General features: G+C 39.6%; 1 protein-coding gene across 11 annotated transcripts in view; it reads right to left on the bottom strand.

Moving 5' to 3' along the window:
• grik5 (glutamate receptor, ionotropic, kainate 5) overlaps positions 1 to 17413 on the bottom strand; it is a 115844-nt gene extending 98431 nt beyond the window's left edge. For 8 of the 11 annotated variants that reach the window (XM_020710269.3, XM_020710262.3, XM_020710267.3 and 5 more), the window contains exons 1-2: positions 2793 to 3145; positions 2383 to 2529 (exon numbers count right to left, since the gene is read on the bottom strand). The gene's annotated coding sequence lies outside the window, so the exon portion shown is untranslated. Of the gene's footprint in view, positions 1 to 2382; positions 2530 to 2792; positions 3146 to 4074; positions 4152 to 4435; positions 4551 to 4625; positions 4708 to 4800; positions 4898 to 17291 lie in introns of those variants that run through there. The other 3 variants (XM_078933565.1, XM_078933566.1, XM_078933567.1) reach the window with 3 other exon arrangements.
• Positions 17414 to 20996: the final 3583 nt, after the last annotated feature.

Here is a 20996-nt window from a genome sequence, read left to right as displayed (position 1 = left end):
TTCTCTTTGACCGCAGATGAAAAATCAATATCAATATTTGTGTTGTACAAAACACATGTCTGAGCATCAGCAAAGCTTGACACCATTTTTGTTCCAGTTTTCTGATAAATGTATAATAATGACACCAAACAATCCAACAGTAAATAGAAGCTTTATGTAATTAACACTACAGATGGAGTCATTTGTGGGCAAAGACATGAGACAGAGCCAATATAGAGGTTATTAAAGGAAGAAATGGAAGACAAATAACATTTCAGTTATTAGAAGGACAGGAAAACCCAGATAATAAACAAATTGAAGTAAAAGTAAAGTTAAATTTCTATTAATCTATCTTTTGATCTATTGTCAAAGTGTTTCAAGTGGTCTTTTAATATGATTATGCCATTTTTAACCAAAATAAAAAATAAAAAAAACCTGTGTTGTGGACTGTGCCTCTGATTTGTGGGCGGGGACATTGGTGTGGAGAAAGCCCACCCCCCCTTCCCACCACCCCTCTTGTTTACACATGTTACCCTTTGGCTTACAGCTCTTCACAGCTCTAACCCAACATTAACGGTGCAACAAAAATACAGTTTTACCATACAGTTTTGAGCCAGATTCCAGCTCGGACGAGGATAAACGAAGACGTGCATTGATCTAGTCGTCTACAAGTGAATGCATCACAATGGAGTGGAGCAGGGAGCTTGTGGCCTGCCAAAAGCTTCTACATCACTGCTACAATCTTTTTAAATTGGCATTTTTTAATCTGATTTTGATTCACAATCATTTCAATGAAGTAATAGTCGAAAATGTTATTTCTTGCTTATTTTCATATATATATACTTCATCAGAAAAATGTAATTTTCTGCAGAGTGGGTCTTTAAAGGACAGAAATAAATGTTTTTAGGCCTCTGTGGTTTAAATTCCAACCAACAAACCTTTTCTTTTGATATTTTATGCAAATACAGGAAGATAACCTTTTAGAACTGTGATCAAGGACGTGAATTATAATATTTTAGTGTTAAGGAAAACAATTTTAGACTTTCAAGCTGAAGAGTCAAAATGTTCTCACTGTTTGATACTCGTCTAAATTGTTATTTTACTTGTAAATTGTAAAAGGCATGCTGAAACACAAATCTATTGCCTTCAAAAACACAAAACAGATATTTTTGCAACCAGTTTATATGTTACAGATGGACAGATGCACTTACAGCTGACAGTTTGCCAAGCTTGTGTCAGTCTTGGTTTCAACAAACTTAATTTTTTTCCCTCATGCTGTGTAATTTCCTCACCCTCTCTGTTTCTTAATTCAATCTTCACTTTTGTAAAAAAAAAAAAAAGATTAGCGTGATTTAAAAATAGCAGAACGGTGTTAATTCTTATCCCACAGCTTTTCTAGCCTCTGTAACCATGCAACAGTTTGCACCTGTTGGACGGGCAATGTCTTCTTTTATTTTTTTAAACAGCTCAGACTGATGGATTACTTATCAAGTAATCTTGTTGGCATTAACAAAAGGCTTCTATTAGTCTTTTCTTTTTCCAGGAGCAAAATGAAGTCACATAAAAAGGGAATTTTAAAGCACATTGGGTTTATGAGCTGCAATTAATGACCCAGTGGATAGTTTGGACTTTGCTCCAACCCTTTAGAATGAGCCTTAATGTAAATCAGGCCTTTTTAATATCATGAGACTAAAAATATGTAAAAGTGTGCAAATACATATTTTGTCTATTTTTTTAAATAAAAACTGGTTTAAAATGAGAACACAGTGTGTGTTCACCAGTTCTTTATGACGTCTACCATCTATGAAGCATTTAAACACTTTTTAAATAAAAAATAAAAAAACTTGGTTTTAAAAAGTGATGGGGGACAGAGATCCTCTGGCCCCCTCAGTGTGTCCCTGATGTGCACATGTCCAAACGATGACAGAGAGGATATAGAGATACAAAAGAGATGAAGACTCAATATCTTTGGTTTGTCTGAACTCAAACAAGGTGTAGAAGGGAGGATGAAGACACCGGGTGAAAGGAGAGGCGTGGGGGGGGGGCATCTGAACAGGAGACAAGGCAAACAAGGACTGTGAGCGGGGGGGGTTGGGCAAACATCAACATGTACTGAACCGTTCAATTCTGGTTCAGAACCTTCCAGCTGGGCTGAAATTGGACATTTTGATCAAGACTCCACGGATGAGGGGATGAAAAGAGGACGGAATGGAGGGAAACAGGTGGGGGTGGGTGAGGTGAGACGCCAGGAGAAGACCCGAGCCCATCGGAGGTGAGAACGCTCTGAACATAACTTAAGCCGGCGGAAGAAGTCAGCTGGGCAAACGCAGGACGCAGCCAAATGGAATGTGAAAGAAGCCCAACAGGAGGAAAAGAGGGAGGAAAAGTGAAATGGACACTCACCCATTTCAGCGAGCTTTCCTCAGACAAGCACAATCCCTGCTCTGTGATCCCATTCTGAGGAAAGGCGCAGCGAGATCCTGGAGCTCCCTCCGCTGAATACCAATGGAGATGCTATTATCAGCTTACACACACTGACTCACACCGGCACTGAGGAAAAGATGGCACCAACACCAAGTCAAGTCTGGGGTAGTTGTTCAAATCCCAACCAAAAAAAAAAAAAAAAAAGAAATCTGTGACATTTCACACCAAAGCAATCACTGCAAAACAATTGCATTTGCTTTCCACTCTTGCACTCTTATTTTCCTTCTCGAGATGTGACTTGTGTGTGTGTGTGTGTGTGTGTGTGTGTGTGTGTGTGTGTGTGTGTGTGGTAGACACATTCATTTAAAGATGCCTACACAAATACCTACTGCGCTCATAGTCCAAATCCCAGCCAGTCCCACGGTTGACTCTGATGCGGCTCACAGCTCCAAAATGACTTGTCTGCTATTTTCCCTTGTCGCCCTGTGGATTTCACACAGTTGTATCTGATGCAGAGATAAAAGCACATCAGGGCAGACTCTTCCTCCGTCCCTCCTTCTCCCCATACATCCAGTGTACATCCAGTTTCTCTGTTTCCATGTGTTGATTTAGCTCCAGTCTCTGGTCTCGTCTGTGAATTCAGCCGTGATTCAACGGCAAACTGCATTCACTTAGTCACCCTCCCTGCTGCCTCTCCCCATGCTCAATAGTATAGCCGTACCTCCTTGGCTCTCTCCAATCTAATCAGCTCTCCCTCACTCACTCCCTTTCCCTCCACCCTCCCACTCTCTCCCTCCATCCCTCCTCCTGCCAAACACCCACTCCTTTACACTTGCTCCCTCTCTTTCCCTTGAAGGTATTTTTCTCAAAGATGAAAATCTGCCCCCCTCCCCAAATCCTCTCTTCAAGCAACTGAAGTAAGCAAAATGCTGCCCATCAAGAAAACACATTTAAAACCAGTTTTTTTTTTTTTTTACTAGGGGTGTAACGATTCCTTTTAACAACGATTTGATTCTTAGTCAATATTGGTTCATTTTGAACGATCTGATTCACTGACCTTAACACGATCCAGGACATCTTTAGCCAGAAATTCAGCCAGTGTGACTCAAAGATAAATAAATACCTGCACACTGAGCAGGGCAGGTGCAGTTTTCCAGATTCCTTGTTTTTCTTGTAAGATAATCAAGTGTAAATTAAATGTGTGTACAAACAAACAAAAAAAAAACAAGAATTAATGGCAAGTCCATTTACATTTTAGTTTCATAAAGATAAGCCCAATGTTGTTTTTCCACATCAAAATAATACAATTATTAGAACATTCTAGCACACTCTGTGGTCGCATTTCTTTGCTAAATTCAAAGTGTTTCCACACATTGGACTGAAATGATGGATTAATGATGTTTTACTGTCATCACTTGCGTGTTGTCCACTGTGATGCACTTGGTCGTTTTTACGTTAAACTAAAAAAAAACTACCATGCCTCAATCCAAATGGTATTTAAAATTTAAAATCAGTTTATTTCATTTTGAAATGATTTTATAAAGGGTATAGGTACATTTGATTATTAACTTACCTCAGACAGATCGATCTGGTTGGATCATAACAATATAAATTGATTCATCGATTAAGTTAATTAATCATTACACCCCTATTTGTTACATTCCAACTAACCTGAAACAGCTTGAAGTGGTTACAAAGGTGACAGACACGATCACACTCCTCTCATATCCTGTGATCCACATCAAGCACTGACGCACAACAAACACAGAAAAAGCAGAATGCCCTTAAACACAACCAGCGAATACTGAGGTAACATCATAAACGCACACAGTCAAGCAAGAATCCTGGCATTTATGTCTAAAATGTGTAAACCTATTCAAGTGAGCTGCTGCTGTTAAGTGTAAAATTTATTAGATTTTTCCAATTTTATGCTGAACAAAATTTGCAGCAAAGAGTGTGAAGCAGAAACGTTAGCGTTAGTGGCCTTGCATCGTTATGTGAAGGTCATTAGGCATGCTGCGGTTTTACATACGAGTGCTGCCTCTGTTCAGCCAGTGATTGGAGCAGACTGACTGCAGCTTGCAGATGTTTGAGCCTCAAGAGCAGCTTTATTGTGCACACCTCTCCACACATACAATGACGCTGTTCTGAAAATACATACGGAGAAAAACTCTTACATTGAGTGAAAAAAACCATCATTTAACGAGACTGGCGTGTTGCACCTCAAGCTGTGGAGAAAGTATGTCGCAGGAACAGCTTCTCACTTGTTGGTTGATTACCAGATTCTCAGTGTGACACCAGGTGCTGGAAACCGCAAAAAAGGAAAGAGTGACTGATGCAGAGTTTGAAAACAACAAGCTTCTTTATTCTATGACTGCATTCATTCTGTCATGGTACTTTCACACTGGGTAGTTTGGTCCACATCCACTTCGGATTTGGTTTAGATGTGAAAATTCCCATGAACTTGGGTCAGGACCAAACAAACGGACTCTGGTCTACCTGAAAACAAGCGATTTGAGGAACAGCCAAGTGAATCCTGGGGCATTTTAGCACCCTTCAACTACACGACCAAGACAAAATCAATCAAAAAAGTTCATTGCCTTGGGGGATTAATAAACACAATCAATTTTTTTCATAATGTGTTTTCTAAAAGTACTCTACTATTTGGTAAAAGAGCAGTTTCAAAGAGAGATTTTTACATAAAAGCCATACATTTCTAGTTTGAGATAATAATGTGAATCTAAAAAATGTATTGCAAAATGGGTAAAATTGGTTGGTAAATCTGACATTGTTGTGAGCAGGTAAAAAAAGTAATCACTGCATGATAATCAGAGAAAATTTGAAATATTCATTTTTGATCTTTGTGTGTTTTATTTTCATTTTGGGAAGTGTTTCTGTAACTCTGTCCTCAAGTGAGCAGTTCTTGGAACTGTGACCGAGCATGTGACGCACATTTAGCCTATAGTGTTCACACTGGACAAGCAGGGAGGGGCTTCGTCTTCTTTTTCAACTGTTTAAAAGCACATTTCTGCCACCTACAGTTGGAAGAGGCTTGGTGGGAAACGTTGAAATAGTACAAATATCGTGAATCTTGCTCCAGACTTTCTTTCACAGCTCTGCTCCGATTTTTTTTTAGACTTGATGTCCTATGATTGCTTCCACCCACAAACTGGAAATTTTAAGTTTTCCTTCATCATTCATTTTCCGACGGTTGGCACTTCTGTCAGTAGTGAGGAGTAAGCGTGAGAGTTTTGAACACGGAAGCCTGAAACGCCCGTATAAATGACTGTTTACGTCGCCTTTGCGACGTAGATGTGAACGTAGATGCAGGGCTCGACATAGCCATTTGTCCGCTGGCCCGGTCCTGTTTTTCGAGCAGTGCGGACCACAAGACTTTACTTTTCACTTGTCCGCTTGGGCCACTAAAATATTTAACGGTTTATATATTCTTCACCTTTTTCAATAAAGTAAATTTTGCGAAAACGTGTAGATTTACCTCGTCTTCATAATGTAGTTTTTCTGCTAGTCCTGTGTTCAGACTTCAAGGGTTTCTATGGGAAACCTTTGATCACTTCTCCTTCTCTCCCGCCTGCGCGCGCGCGGCTTTCACTGCCGAGCACCACGCGGCACGCGCTCACTACTTTTTTTTTTCAAACTTTATTGAATGTAACAATTCAATACAAAACAATGTTAAACAGCAACAACGAAGGCACAAGCCAGTGGGTTATTATTACATTTGATTATAAATCCGACACCGTCACTGAAGAGAGACTGAAGCATGTCAGAGATGTGGAAGACATGGCAGGAATAGATAGGAATATGTTGGATGGAGTAGTGGGTATAATTAGTAGTATGGACAGCAAGATATTTAATGAATGCATTGAAGATGAAACTGTATCCACTAAGCTTTAAGCTGAATGTCAAAGAATCAAAGGCAACTCCAAATACCTGAATCTAAGACTCAAATGCAGTAGAATGTTAAACTACTTAATTTTGTTTTTCTTTACAACACTGTAAGCAGTAAGTATTTCTAGTTAGCTGAATGATCTCAGTTAGACCTGCACAATATGAGGAAAACTCGCGATATCAGAGATTAAAATTGCGATAACGATATAATTTGCGGTATATAAACAAACAGCAAAATAACCAAATAACCATTCCCAGTTTAAAAATTATACTCCAAATGACCCATGTTGACATAGGTTACAAACATCTAACATAACAGGGCTCCATCTGATTGGTCAACAATGTGAAGGCGTCCATCCGATTGGTCAAATGCATTAAGGGATTTATTTGATTCGTTAAATGGTTCAAGCTGCCATTAGATTGTTTTAACACATTTAAGGTTTATGATTTATTGCGATATTTGCCGTTAGAAGCACCATGAAAACTTCTGAACTAGTGTTACCTACTACACTTCAAAACATCTGAAACAGACTAGAGCAGATTTAAGTTTGATATGGTCTATTTTCAGTCATTGAAAAGTGTAGAAATAAGTGATGTCACCAGAATGCACCAAATTGTACCATATTAAAAGTTTCCGGGGGGGCATGCCCACAGACCCCCCTAAAGTTGCAAGCACCTGCGGAGCGGCGGGTCCCGCTATGCGCGGTGTCGGGCCAGTAACTTTTTAGGCAGGGCCAGTAAGTTTCAAAAACTACTGGCCCTGTGGGCCAGTGCAAATTTCTGGGCTATGTCAACCCCTGAGATGAGACTGTTGCTTCTACTCTAGAATTTGGCAGCTGTCCAAAAAGGCAACCCCTGGAGAAAACTAGTGATCTCCACTTCACCAGTTGTTCCCATCTTTTTCTGTATTCTGGGGCTTTTTGCAAATCCAATGACTTTGAAAACTTATCTGACAGGAATTGCTGAGGCCAAAGAGGGGCTGCTGACTTGCACATACTATAACCCAGTATAGATGTAGTTTCACTGGATGTTCAGTTTTTTTTATTTTGATCTCTCCCTTTATGCTTCTTCCCTCTGCTAAAGCTTGAACTGAGTCCAGAATAGCAGGAATTGGATGTTTAGGTCATTTGTCCATTGTCGGAATTTGTGTTTAGCAAGAAATATACAGCAAAAAGTTATATCTGTCATTTATTCTTATATAGACAGTTTTTCACATACTTCGTACAATATATCCAAGTACACAAGTAAACCTCTTTGTATTCAAGGGGCACACATCCCACTGGTTGGAAATCGCTGTGTTATACTATTAGCAGTCAGAACACTCGACATGCTGATAAATAAATACAGTTATCTCCAAGTTATACTTGTTTTATTTTAAATATTGTTCATGTGAGCATTTAAACCAAAGCAAAATTGAACATCTATATTACATCCTTCCCAACATTAGCTCATTTAATCTGACGCTACAGGACTATCCCAGTGTGAAAGCTCCCTCAGAAACAGTTTCATCTGCTTCGAGCACAGATGTCATAACACCTTAAGAGCAGCATGTTACAAAACTTGACAGCTTTTGGGTCTAACTTCTAATCTAAGGCTGGAACAAGAAAATGTGCTTTCCCTTTCTATTAGCAGTCTCTGGAAGTATATTGTCAGATGAGTCTCCTAGGCCACACAGTATACAACAATTGCATGAAAAAGTAGAAGCTACTACAGATTTGTAAAGAAAAAGTGTGTAAAAATAAGCAAATTAAATGTGTGTAAAAAAAACACAAAAAGAAAGAAAAACAGAATGATAAATCTATACAGCTATTAGAAATGTTAAAGAAAAATTATAACCCCAATTAAAGTAAAATTGACATGTAGCTGTGCTTGAATGGTGGAGAGTCAATAGAAGGAAAATGCTTTAAAAAAAGGAGAGAGAAATAAAATAGTTGGAAAAAAAGGTGCAATTTGGAAAATAAACCAGTGTGGTTTCTGGAGCCCGGAACAGCTGAAGAGCATCTGCTAGCTGGACGTAAAAAATTTTTGAATAGGCAATGCAGTTTAAGGTATCAACTAATACTTTTATGGTGAATCAAGAACAAATTCATCAGAGGAATAGTTCATGTTAGATGTGTTTTTGAGATGCAGGGAAGCGGTCAGAGAGGCAGTGCTTACATCGCCAAAGCATGTTGAGGCTGGAGCTACCTGGAAAGAGGCTTAGAGGAAGACCAAAGGGGAGGTAAATGGATGAAGTGAAGAAGGACATGAGGGTTGTTGGTGTGAGTGAGGAGGAGGCAGAGGATAGGTTGAGATGGAGGCGGATGATTCGCTGTAGTGACCCCTAAAGGGAGCAGCTGAAAGGCAAAGATGGAATAAGTGGTAACAATCCAAAAGCAGAACATGGCAAAAGCCAAAGTCACACCAACTGTGAATGTGCTGCCATGTGTAGCCATTTTAAGATGTTCCTACAACAAGTCAAGTGATTATTTGGCACATGTGGGGTAAAGCTCACATGTTATCATCTCTAATGGCCAACACTTCAACCTTTGCACATATTGCAGATGTGCACACATGTTCTAGCCATGAATCACTGAAAATAATTCCACCTTTAACCAGAGCATCTTGACATTTCATGCAGTGCACCCTTGAGCAGAGCGGACACTCTTCACACTATTTGTAATGTTCAGAAATATAAGGCACAGATCCACGAGTATGAGTCGTCTGTAAGCAAACAGCAGCCTCCAGAAGAACAGCTCACAAAACCATGTTACTACCCGTCTCCACCGCTCCTCTTCTTTCCCAAAAATCCCGTTGTTCCTAACAAGACTGTTATGCAGGACTGCGATGCTTCTCTTACTCTGCTCAGTCTAAGTAGTCGTTTCAGTATAGATCTTCCCTTTAACCTTAGGGCCCCAGGAGCTCTCTAAGCATCCCTTGTCCTCTAAAGCTGTTAAACTCGCCAGTGTGTTGAATCATTGATTTTGCCACTCTGTGCATAAGGTGGCTCTTTAACAGCTTGTTTCATCACAGCATCATAGCACGTTGAACCACAGGAGTAATGCAACCATGTTTTGAAAGATCACATAGAAGATGCTCGTTTTTTTTTAAATATAAAAAAGTAAATATCGCATATAAATCAGCCCTTAATTGTTTCCATAACAGCCAAAAACTGCTTATACCAAGTGAGCAGTGATGTAACATCATTTTTTTGTCTCTCGTGTGGATCAACTCTTTACGGTTTGTCCGCTCAGCTGTCCCTTAATCAAGCCAGGAAACAAATATAGAACGTGACATTGCTGAGCTGTCTCCCCTGCTTTGCTTTAAAACAACCTCCGCCCCCACTCCCGCACAATTCATCATCATCATCATCATCATCATCATGTTTTCACCTATCCGCTTTCCACGTCATAAAATAATGTGCATCTCAAGATGTCTTTGTCCAGTAGGCGGACAATGCTCGAACACCTATTACTCACTCGTGCTTGACCCAATTAGACAGCAACCATGTCACAGAAGTTCCCCGAGGCCAAGACGTCCGTCCCCCCCTCCAAGTGTATGTGTGTGTCTGTCTGTGTGTGTGTTGATATGCTGTGCATCTGCCAAACCTGAAAATTTAAAATTCTTTTTTAGTCTGTGCATGAGGAGTGTGTGTGTGTGTGTGTGTGTTTGTGGAAAGGCTTGGAGTGCTTGGTACACAGCGTTACCCCTAGCTGTGACCCACAGCTGCAGTTTTCAAGAAGTCAGGAGGAGTCTCGGTGTGCTGTCTCTCCCTTTCCATCATACACACTGACACACGCCCTGCAGTGCAAGTGTGTGCGTTTGCTTGCTGCTAATTTATCCTCCTCTCACTTTTACACAACCCCTAGCCAATAAAAGCAAGCACATAAACAGGAATTATCCATATGTTTTGTACTTGGTATTAAAAAAGCAAATATAATAATGGCATCAAGTCCGCCGATGCTCATAATTTAGGCCTCTCTGCATTCACTGACGGTTTGCTGTCACTTTGTGTCGGTCTGCGCTCTCTAAATATGCATTCAACAGCTGTCTCTCTCATCTCCATCCCACACCACTTTGCTCCTAACAATTTGATGTGGAGCACTTTTACATAACTGCATCATACACACTTGAAACACCATCAGCCACACAAATAGGAAACTTAATCAGCCATCAAACGTACACATAGAGGCCAGTGGTAAAATCTCATGTCCGTTATTGGTGTATGCGTATATTCCTCATTGTAAAGCACAATTGTGTCAACTATTGCTTGGTAAGCGTGCAAAAACTGGTAGGTTGAAGTGTGTGTGTGGGGGGGGGCTGAGATAGAAGGAAGGGGGAGAGAATTGACATTCTGCCCAAGCACTGCACTCTGCTTGTGGAATAATGATTAGCTAGTCTGTATTCTGGTCACATAGACTTCACTATCAATGGGGAGGAAGGAGAAACCGTGAGGGAGCAGACAGAGAGGGAGGGGACACACACCGGGAGGTGCAGCGGCAAAAGGGGGAGGGACAAGGAAGCGGGTGGGCGTCGCACAGCCCCAAAACAGTCCACCATCAGAGCACAGAAGAAAGCCCTGATGGATAATACATGAAGCTTATTGCACGAAATCATAAGAAGATGCAACTTCTGCAGAATGTAAGAGAAAAACTGTTTAAAAAACTGGGGAATAGCTGCATACGGCGGACAAACTTGTGCATGCACCGCCCCCATCCACACATTAACACAAAACTACACACATGGAGCCTACTTTGTCAAAGTCACAGAAGGTATAGCTACCTCAGCAAAGACAAACAGAGGCTGTGTCACAGGGGAAAGAGGAAAAGGCAGAACCGGGAGCAATGATTAAAAAATAAATAAAAAACATACCAAAAAAGAGACAGAAAGGTGGGGAGCAATCACGTTTAAGCTGGTAAATCCATGAACACAAGGAACAAAATATGATGAATGTGTGCAATTAATACCTCAAGAAAATTATGCATTATGGCCTACCCTGTGATAATAAATCTGGGAAGTCAGCTGTGGCATGTTTGCATTACCGTGGTCATTTAATCATAAACAAATGCATCTTTTTGTCTAATTTGAACCCACCTCCCAACTCATGCTTTAGTTTTAAAAACTCTTTTTAACCCAAACCACGTAAAAAAAAAAGGAATGAGGTACTTTCTTTAGCAAAATTTTATGAAACAGAGATCTTTGTTTTTTTTAATTCATAAAATAAGGACATAATGATGTATGTATCTTGCATGGAGATGCAGTGAAGAACTGCAGATGTGGTGTTTTGACCTTAAAATGATTTATAGTGTTTTTCCCTTCTCTGTAGAATTACTGGTACATGTGATATTCACTGGTAAATTGTTTGACCTTTGGTCACTCACCAGCTTCATCGAGTTATATTTCAACCATGCAGGATATATTGTGTTTTAGTGTCTTCTGTTGTTGCTCAATAGATGGATGAGGTCAGTCGGTGACATCTTGATAGAATTTGCAGAAAAACTTCATGAGCGTATTCATTAAAAATCGTTAGAAAAAAATGCTCTTACATGTCAATATATTACACAACCATCAGAAATATATCTTTTTTTTTTTTACACAGATTTCTTTTCTTTTTTGAATTTTGATTATTAGAGTTTATGGATACTAACATTTTAACATTAGATATCATTAATTTTTGGAATTCTGAAATATTAGCATTAACGATTCGGGTTTTCACACACTATGATCTGTGACTCTGAATGAAGAGGGAAAAACAACAAAGATGGCTGCTGTGGAAGCTGGTAGTTCACAGAGTGCTGTATGATAGCTTCACAAAAGAGAAAAACATGTGGCAAAGGTAAACGCAAACCCAACAGTTTTAAAATGAAGCCCTCATGAGAATTCCAGGGAGATCCACAGGAAGTGGACTGCAAGAGTACTTAGCAGGGGAATCAGCGTTTCAATATTCTGCAGCTAAAATCTGGAACAGCCTCCCTGAAGTCGTAAGACAGGCCTCTTCTGTGTTCATGTTCAAATCTAGACTTAAAACATTTCTGTTTAGCCGTGTTTATGACTGAAAGGTCCTATCTGCACTTTTCTTTCATTTCCTTCCTTTATTTTTAAATCAATTTTCAAATTTTTTTTTTCTTCTCTTTTAAAGTAAATGTTACGTTGATTATTTCTATGATGTATTGTGATTTTAATGCATTTTTCTGTTTTGTGAAGCACCTTGAATTACTTTGTGTACGAATTGTGCTATACAAACAAACTTGCCTTGCCAGGTATGTCCTCTCAATGCGCCGATTCCTGCTTGTCCCCACCTGTTCTCTAATTCTTTGACACGATTGAGTCGGAGTTCAGTTTTGGTTTGGTTCATTCGTTTACCTACTTTTCAGTGACGTGCAGTCAGGAGAGGCAGGTGAGGCACAGCCTCACCTGTCATTATGGGAAGAAAAGAGAACAAATAAATTCAATTATTATATTTAATCAGTAAGTTGTGCTTTGCGGTCATTTTCCATTTAAATGTACCATTTTTGGGTGTTTTTTCTTTTCAAAATCGCTGAATTTCCGCATTTGCCGTTCAGATACTAAGTGACGTGCGATGAGGCACCAGCCCGCTGAGCCTCACCTTGGATTGCGCAATACCTATGCAGTCAGACGGTACTGCTGTCTCTCTGTATGTCGGTTCAATCACTTGTACTATATGAGCTGAGTTTAAATAATTTAGCAGATGTATATGATGCACAGTGCTTGTTTTTATAAATAACTGTATGTGAGGGACGTGTTTCTTGTGCTGAGCGCTAAACGACGGCGAAAAAGCCGCTGGGTGAGGCCAGCAGTTCTCGTGCCTCATGTTGCAGTTCTCGTGCCTCATGTTAGGGGGCGCCGGTGAGCCCTGAGATTATGACGCTAAAAAATACTAGAAGAAGTGATAGGAAGCGGCAACTCATTTTCTTCAGAAGGAGCGGCGTATGGACTTTATTTACAACTAAAGGTAAGACGATAATAACGTTTGTGCTTTTTTCTATGCTGCAGTTTGTATATGAAAAAAAACATGTTGAAATTATATTTTAAACAAAACGTTAACTGTTGTCAATCAAATGGTGAATAAGCTACTCAGTTATTTATACTCATGGTTCATATGTTTGTAAATCTGACTGATGACGTCAGTGCCTCACCAGCCATTAACCTCACCGCACGTCACTGCTACTTTTATTTCTGCGACCCATGTTCACACAGAAACAAAGCTTTTCACTATTCATGGATACACACAATTTTTGACTCATTTCTTTCATGTAAAGAAAGAAAAATACTACAACAGGGATAGTAAACGCTGAGATGCTTTCACCATTCAGGTCATAGTATTTGGTAAAAATATAGATATTTTGAAGTTTACTTCCTGTCCTACACCAGGGGCCTGTTTCACAAAGGAGGTTCAACCAACTCTGAGGTCAAACCTGAACTCTGAGTTGGTCAATCGAGAGATTGACAACTCTGAGTTTTCAGTTTCAGAGCAGCTGATCCGCGTTAGATCAATCAACTCTGAGTGGACTGATTCGGAGGTAAGCCTGCGCACCGCGTCTATAAGAAGCCATTATCAATGGAGCGCAGATATCACGAGTCACCATGGCAACCGTGAAAACAAAGAGGTCTGCGTATTTTTCGCCAGCTGAACTTGACGTGCTGCTGCAGAGTTGCAGTGAATATGAGAACATATTCCAGAAGAAAAGCAACACCGCTGCATCTGCAAAACAGAGACAGTTAGCGTGGAAAACATAGCTGCTCAAGTTAATGCCTAAGTTTGCATTTAAATCATTGTTATAAATATTGACTGTAATAACTTTTTAAATAGCGTAAGGTGTGAAATAAAAAATGGTGATATTTAGGTGTACTTTTGAAGTGTTATTCCTGGTGTAAATGCATGAAATGCTGCATAGTGTACAGAACCAATCTGGGGGAAAATGCATTTAACGTCGGTAATGTTTAGAGGACTTTTTTGTTAACCTTCCCCTCTAGCAAACGTTGGTCATTTTAATATTAATACATGCAATTGTGTTTTTAAAAGTGAACTTTTGTCTACTGTTGAACCTTTCGCTGCGCAAAGACTTCCTTCTTTTCTCTCGTCTTTCCGACCGTGCGTGGTCAAAAGCGCAGGGGAGATTTCCTTCAGGGCTGAAGGGAATTCTCCTTCGGGGTTCACTTCCCGTTGGAAACCCTCAACCTCCAGAGCGGAATAAGAATGACTCCAAAACAGTTATTCTGGGAATGACACCTTCTCCGTCCTCCTCATCCGTGCTCACCCCCCCCCCCCCCCCATCTGCACCTGCAATCGCCCCTCCCCTTGTCTCTCGTGGATTGCACCCCGCTCAGCACACACACGCTGCAACACTACCCCTGTATTGATCAAGTGGTATAGGTTTATATGGGATTAAGAAAGTAAGCAGTGCTAGAAAATTGTGTTTCCAAAAAGTAATTGTTACATTAATCTAATTCAATGTCCCTGATTTCATTTTCATGTAGATGCAATCCTGCAGGAATTAAAAGAAACATGGCAGCAGCTAAAAATGAAGTATAAAAACATAATTCAATCAGGTCAAATGTGAGCATGTCATGGATGTAGGCTTTGTTGACAATATTTGACATATGAAACATCTACATAGCAAGACCTAATGTTGTTTTCATTTTGTATATGTAATTGACTGCAACGAAAAACGGTAACGCTCAAACAAAAACGTATGGGGAAATGACAAAACATCGAGTCGAGGTCTCAAAATCCTCGTACGACGTAAATGTAATTCTCTACGAATTAATGCAGCCTCCTCATCTATTGGGTCCTCCAAAAAAGGACAAGCCATTCTTGTCACTTAGATCGCGTGACGGAAATGTGGGCAATTAAGGTTGAAGCCAAATATAGTGCTTCGTCTTTAAAAAGGGGAGGGGACCGGCAAAAACTTCGAGTTTGGAGAATAAAACCTGGGGCCTGTTTCACAAAGGAGGTTAAGTGTAAACTCTGAGTTCATAAACCCGGAAATCAGGGAAACCCTGGGTTTTCCGTTTCAGAATCGGAGGTTTGTCAAACCAGAGAAAGCAGAGTAAGTCAAACCCGTTTCTGAAAGAGAGTTAACTTTTACTCGGAGTCAGTATCCATGGTTACTTATGCTGTGAACCTAACCTGGTCGGGAGCAGGTTTTATTCTCCAAACTCGAAGTTTTTGCCGGTCCCCTCCCCTTTTTAAAGACGAAGCACTATATTTGGCTTCAACCTTAATTGCCCACATTTCCGTCACGCGATCTAAGTGACAAGAATGGCTTGACCTTTTTTGGAGGACCCAATAGATGAGGAGGCTGCATTAATTCGTAGAGAATTACATTTACGTCGTACGAGGATTTTGAGACCTCGACTCGATGTTTTGTCATTTCCCCATACGTTTTTGTTTGAGCGTTACCGTTTTTCGTTGCAGTCAATTACATATACAAAATGAAAACAACATTAGGTCTTGCTATGTAGATGTTTCATATGTCAAATATTGTCAACAAAGCCTACATCCATGACATGCTCACATTTGACCTGATTGAATTATGTTTTTATACTTCATTTTTAGCTGCTGCCATGTTTCTTTTAATTCCTGCAGGATTGCATCTACACGAAAATGAAATCAGGGACATTGAATTAGATTTATGTAACAATTACTTTTTGGAAACACAATTTTCTAGCACTGCTTACTTTCTTAATCCCATATAAACCTATACCACTTGATCAATACAGGGGTAGTGTTGCAGCGTGTGTGTGCTGAGCGGGGTGCAATCCACGAGAGACAAGGGGAGGGGCGATTGCAGGTGCAGATGGGGGGGGGGGGGGGTGAGCACGGATGAGGAGGACGGAGAAGGTGTCATTCCCAGAATAACTGTTTTGGAGTCATTCTTATTCCGCTCTGGAGGTTGAGGGTTTCCAACGGGAAGTGAACCCCGAAGGAGAATTCCCTTCAGCCCTGAAGGAAATCTCCCCTGCGCTTTTGACCACGCACGGTCGGAAAGACGAGAGAAAAGAAGGAAGTCTTTGCGCAGCGAAAGGTTCAACAGTAGACAAAAGTTCACTTTGAAAAACACAATTGCATGTATTAATATTAAATTGACCAACGTTTGCTAGAGGGGAAGGTTAACAAAAAAGTCCTCTAAACATTACCGACGTTAAATGCATTTTCCCCCAGATTGGTTCTGTACACTATGCAGCATTTCATGCAATTACACCAGGAATAACACTTCAAAAGTACACCTAAATATCACCATTTTTTATTTCACACCTTACGCTATTTAAAAAGTTATTACAGTCAATATTTATAACAATGATTTAAATGCAAACTTAGGCATTAACTTGAGCAGCTATGTTTTCCACGCTAACTGTCTCTGTTTTGCAGATGCAGCGGTGTTGCTTTTCTTCTGGAATATGTTCTCATATTCACTGTAACTCTGCAGCAGCACGTCAAGTTCAGCTGGCGAAAAATACGCAGACCTCTTTGTTTTCACGGTTGCCATGGTGACTCGTGATATCTGCGCTCCATTGATAATGGCTTCTTATAGACGCGGTGCGCACGCTCACCTCCGAATCAGTCCACTCAGAGTTGATTGATCTAACGCGGATCAGCTGCTCTGAAACTGAAAACTCAGAGTTGTCAATCTCTCGATTGACCAACTCAGAGTTCAGGTTTGACCTCAGAGTTGGTTGAACCTCCTTTGTGAAACAGGCCCCTGCTCCCGACCAGGTTAGGTTCACAGCATAAGTAACCATGGATACTGACTCCGAGTAAAAGTTAACTCTCTTTCAGAAACGGGTTTGACTTACTCTGCTTTCTCTGGTTTGACAAACCTCCGATTCTGAAACGGAAAACCCAGGGTTTCCCTGATTTCCGGGTTTATGAACTCAGAGTTTACACTTAACCTCCTTTGTGAAACAGGCCCCAGGCATAAAGAAAGAGTCATAAGAACAATATGAAAGGAAAAGAATTGTTGAAAGTTAGTTGATCTTACGTCTGGACAGCAAGTCTTTAAAAGAGACATGGCTTGTAGTTGGCCCTACGAAGGACTGGTGACCTCTCCAGGGTGTACCCCGCCTTCCACCGACAGTGCTGTGAGAAGCTCCAGTAACCCAGTGACCCCCAAAGGGACGAAACAAGTTCAGGAGATGGATAGAAGGTTACAGTTTATCAATTATAAAGAGACCTTGTGCCTCAAAACAGCTCACACTAAACCTTTTCCAGCTTCATGGAAGTTTACAAGTTTTATCTGAAACTGAATGCTCTTTTGAGTGAGTCATGGTTTACATTAAACAATTTTTAGACACATCAAAAACTGCTGTGGTATTTATTATAGGGGGAGGCGGCTAAAGCTAACACATCTCATCTCATCACACTGATTGAATTCCAGGTTGGCTTTCACCTGGCTCACCTGGACTAATCATTAGGCTCAGATGTGCTACCACAACACAAGGCATCGAGGGCCAGTGTCCTACCATTTTTCCAACTACAAACCTACACAAAGTAGGTTTTTGTAAACACACTAATCCATTATTTTGTCAATCTAAAGTATTCGCTTTTTGATATAGTGGATTTCTACACAGGGCAGCCAGTAAAATTGCCATGGTGCAATATCCAAAAACTCTTTTCAGAAAGAGAGGGGCGTTATGTTCTGAAGGTATATAGTAACTTTTAACAGCAAAGTCCTGAAAACAAAGAAAAAAAAGCTGTTCATATCAGTGTGTGGGGTTAAACTCTGGAATGGACTTGGGACTCAGTTGAAATAATGCTCTGACATGTAATGCTGTAAACCCAAATATAAATAAATGGTCTTCTAGAGATACTGCACAAGAAAGACATTTTCATCTAAGTATAAAGACTAGTGACATCAAATTTGAGATATTATATAGTTTTGGACATGGATTACTAAAATGAAATGACGTTTTATGTTTTTATTGAATAACAGACGGTGGAAGACAGCAGATGTTTGTAGAAATGTATGGATATATCTATTGACATGTGTGTACGTTTATGTATCACACGCAGTTTTAATTTTTCTTTTTTTTTTGTTCATTATGCTTTATAAATAATCAAAATAAATTTAGACTAAAGAAAATAAAAAACCCCATCCCTTTGTAGCTTCTCATTGGTAAAAGCCACCTGATCCAGGTAATTCGCACTTCCTTTTCCATCCTGCACTGGGAGCCGTTTGTGTGGCACAGTATTAGTTTAAACTACACTCCCACATTTCAAATCAAGGCTAAAAACTCGTCTTTTCCAAATGGCCTATTCACTTTAACAGTGACCTTTTCATGTTTTTATATACATTTTATTTAATTGTGTATGTATTTAAATTGTTGTTGTTGTTTTAACTGTTTATTGTATTTTTATACTGTATACATGCTGTGCAGCAACCTTGAGTGCCCAGAAAGGCGCCTTTTAAATAAAATGTATTATTATTATTATTATTATTAAACTAACCATTTTGTGACTTAGATAAACATCAATTCATGGACTATGGGATTCACATACTTTTTCTTGTAACTGTATGTCTACAAATCGTGAACTCTTTGTGTGAAAGATTAGCTGAAACAGCAATAAATGAACGGGATGGGGAAAGTAATTAGTTGAAAAGCTGATGTCACAGCAAAATGAGGTTTTAAACTACTAAAAATAGCTACGTCGTATATTATTACAACAGCTGTCAAAAAGATGACCTCTATTTGGTGGAGAGGCATCATTAGTTTGTATTTGACCGAAAATCTTCACATGGGGGGCATTTAAGGGTGTTCCACATACCACTCATTGGATTTTTAAAGCCACAATTAGCACCTTGACAAACACACTCTGCATCTGCTCGACCTTACCTGGCGATGAAGCCAACGCAGAGCTCCTGGTGTCCTCCACCTGCTCGGGACTGTGTGAAGTCAGCGAGTTTGAGGTTTACTGCTGTGGGAGCTGAATATGCACATCCTCCTGAGAGGGTCACTTGGAAATTTTTATTGTTTCATGGGTTAAAGAAAAAAAAAAAGAGGAAATTAAAGCATGCTCTCAAAGTGATGGGAGCCATTTACTGCATGTGCTTATTTCACACTTTTTAGACCCAAAAAGGTATAAATCTGATGGTAATTTTCGGGTCCATGTAGCTGCATAATTGTCCAATTCATTTTTCTTCATTAAAGGATAAAGCCGTCTTATCTCTGCTTGCTTTAACAGCCCATACATGCAATAAATAATGTAAAGACTTAATTGCAAAATCCTCCTGCAAAGGGATAGGCCCAAGTGTGTTTAACTTTTCCCTACGTACATGCATCAGTGTAAGCAATTTACTGTAGAATCAGGTCCAAGATGTGAAACCTATTCAGCTATAGCAGTTCATTAAAACTTACATTTGCAAAGTCGTTTACCAAGTTACAGCCTGAATGTGGTTTTTATTTCACCAATTTTAACCAAAAATAGAGAAGAAAAAACTTTACTTAAGATGCACAAATTATATTTGAACTATTTTTTGTTTGGATCTAAAAATTTGCATATTGTGCACACATGACCTTAAGATTAAGATTTTGGCCACTCTGTCAACTGGTAAAAAAAAAAAGTGTTTACAGCTTGGAGCAGAGCTCAACAGGAGAGAAAACCAGTATGTACAACTAAAACACAATAATTCTTTAAGAAAAAAAAAATATGTATTTTTGGTAACTGGTGGAATGTCCCAGCAGATGTTTATATGTATATGAGAGTGCAGGAAGTACTGACCATAACTAACAATATATACAACAGTTTTTTTTTGTTTGTTTTTTAACTTGTCCTGTCAGCAACTGAGCTGAGGGACTCTTTACTGTTACAATAGGGGGCTATGTAGCTTTGAACACAAGAGGGGTATATTTGTATAAAGTCCTTTTGTAACAGCTATATTCATTTTTTAAATTTTAATACTTATATATTTTGTTTAGTTTAATATTTGTTTCTTTTTTGGGTCGAATGAAAGACAGAGGGAGAACAGTTTAAGAGCAGCACAGAATGGTCTTAAACTAATAGAACCTTGGAAAATTCCAATTTGGTTATAAAGAGTAGGTCTATCAATAGAGGATTAGGGTTTTGTGTGTGTATGTTTGTGTGTGGAAGGGACACTTATGAGTAAATAGGTGCTCAACTCAGATAAATATATAAACTATAATTTTACTATTCTTGCAGTTCAGTCTTTTTAATGAGAACTGCCATACTAGTCAATCAAAAATAAATCCTTATAATTTAGCATCAAGATTAACTGATTTCGACAAATTCTAAAACCACAACTGTTTATTGTTCTCTTATTGATCCTCTGTGGGCTTGTTTCTAAAAAACCCTTTAAACTTTTTTATAGTTTGTTAATTGTCAGAAACCCTGAGCTTTTAAAATGTGAGCTACAGCTTGAACACATGCAACATTCTGTCTTCTGTGCATCAAAAAGACATTAATGCTGCAGGGAGACTGCTCCACCAGAGCATGAAATTCCCACGATTTCACCGCCAGACCAAACAATTTCATTACACATGCGTGTTTGCGTATTTTTTCCACTTCAGCGTCAGGCAGCAGGTATGATGAAACGCTCTTAAACAGAATATGAGCTGGTTGTGCCAGGGAGGAGAAAGAAATGTGTATTTATTGACTGCTTTTCTTGTTAACGCTCAGGAAAGCAGTAGAATTCCCGGCACGGGCTCTCTCTCTCTCTCCTGCTCCGAGG

Source organism: Oryzias latipes, chromosome 16 (assembly GCF_053564925.1).
Source record: "Oryzias latipes strain Hd-rR chromosome 16, Olatipes_Hd-rR_3.1".
NCBI classification, from domain to species: Eukaryota; Metazoa; Chordata; class Actinopteri; order Beloniformes; family Adrianichthyidae; genus Oryzias; species Oryzias latipes.
Note: the sequence above shows the minus strand (reverse complement) of the source record. Positions and strands in the feature narration are given on the sequence as shown.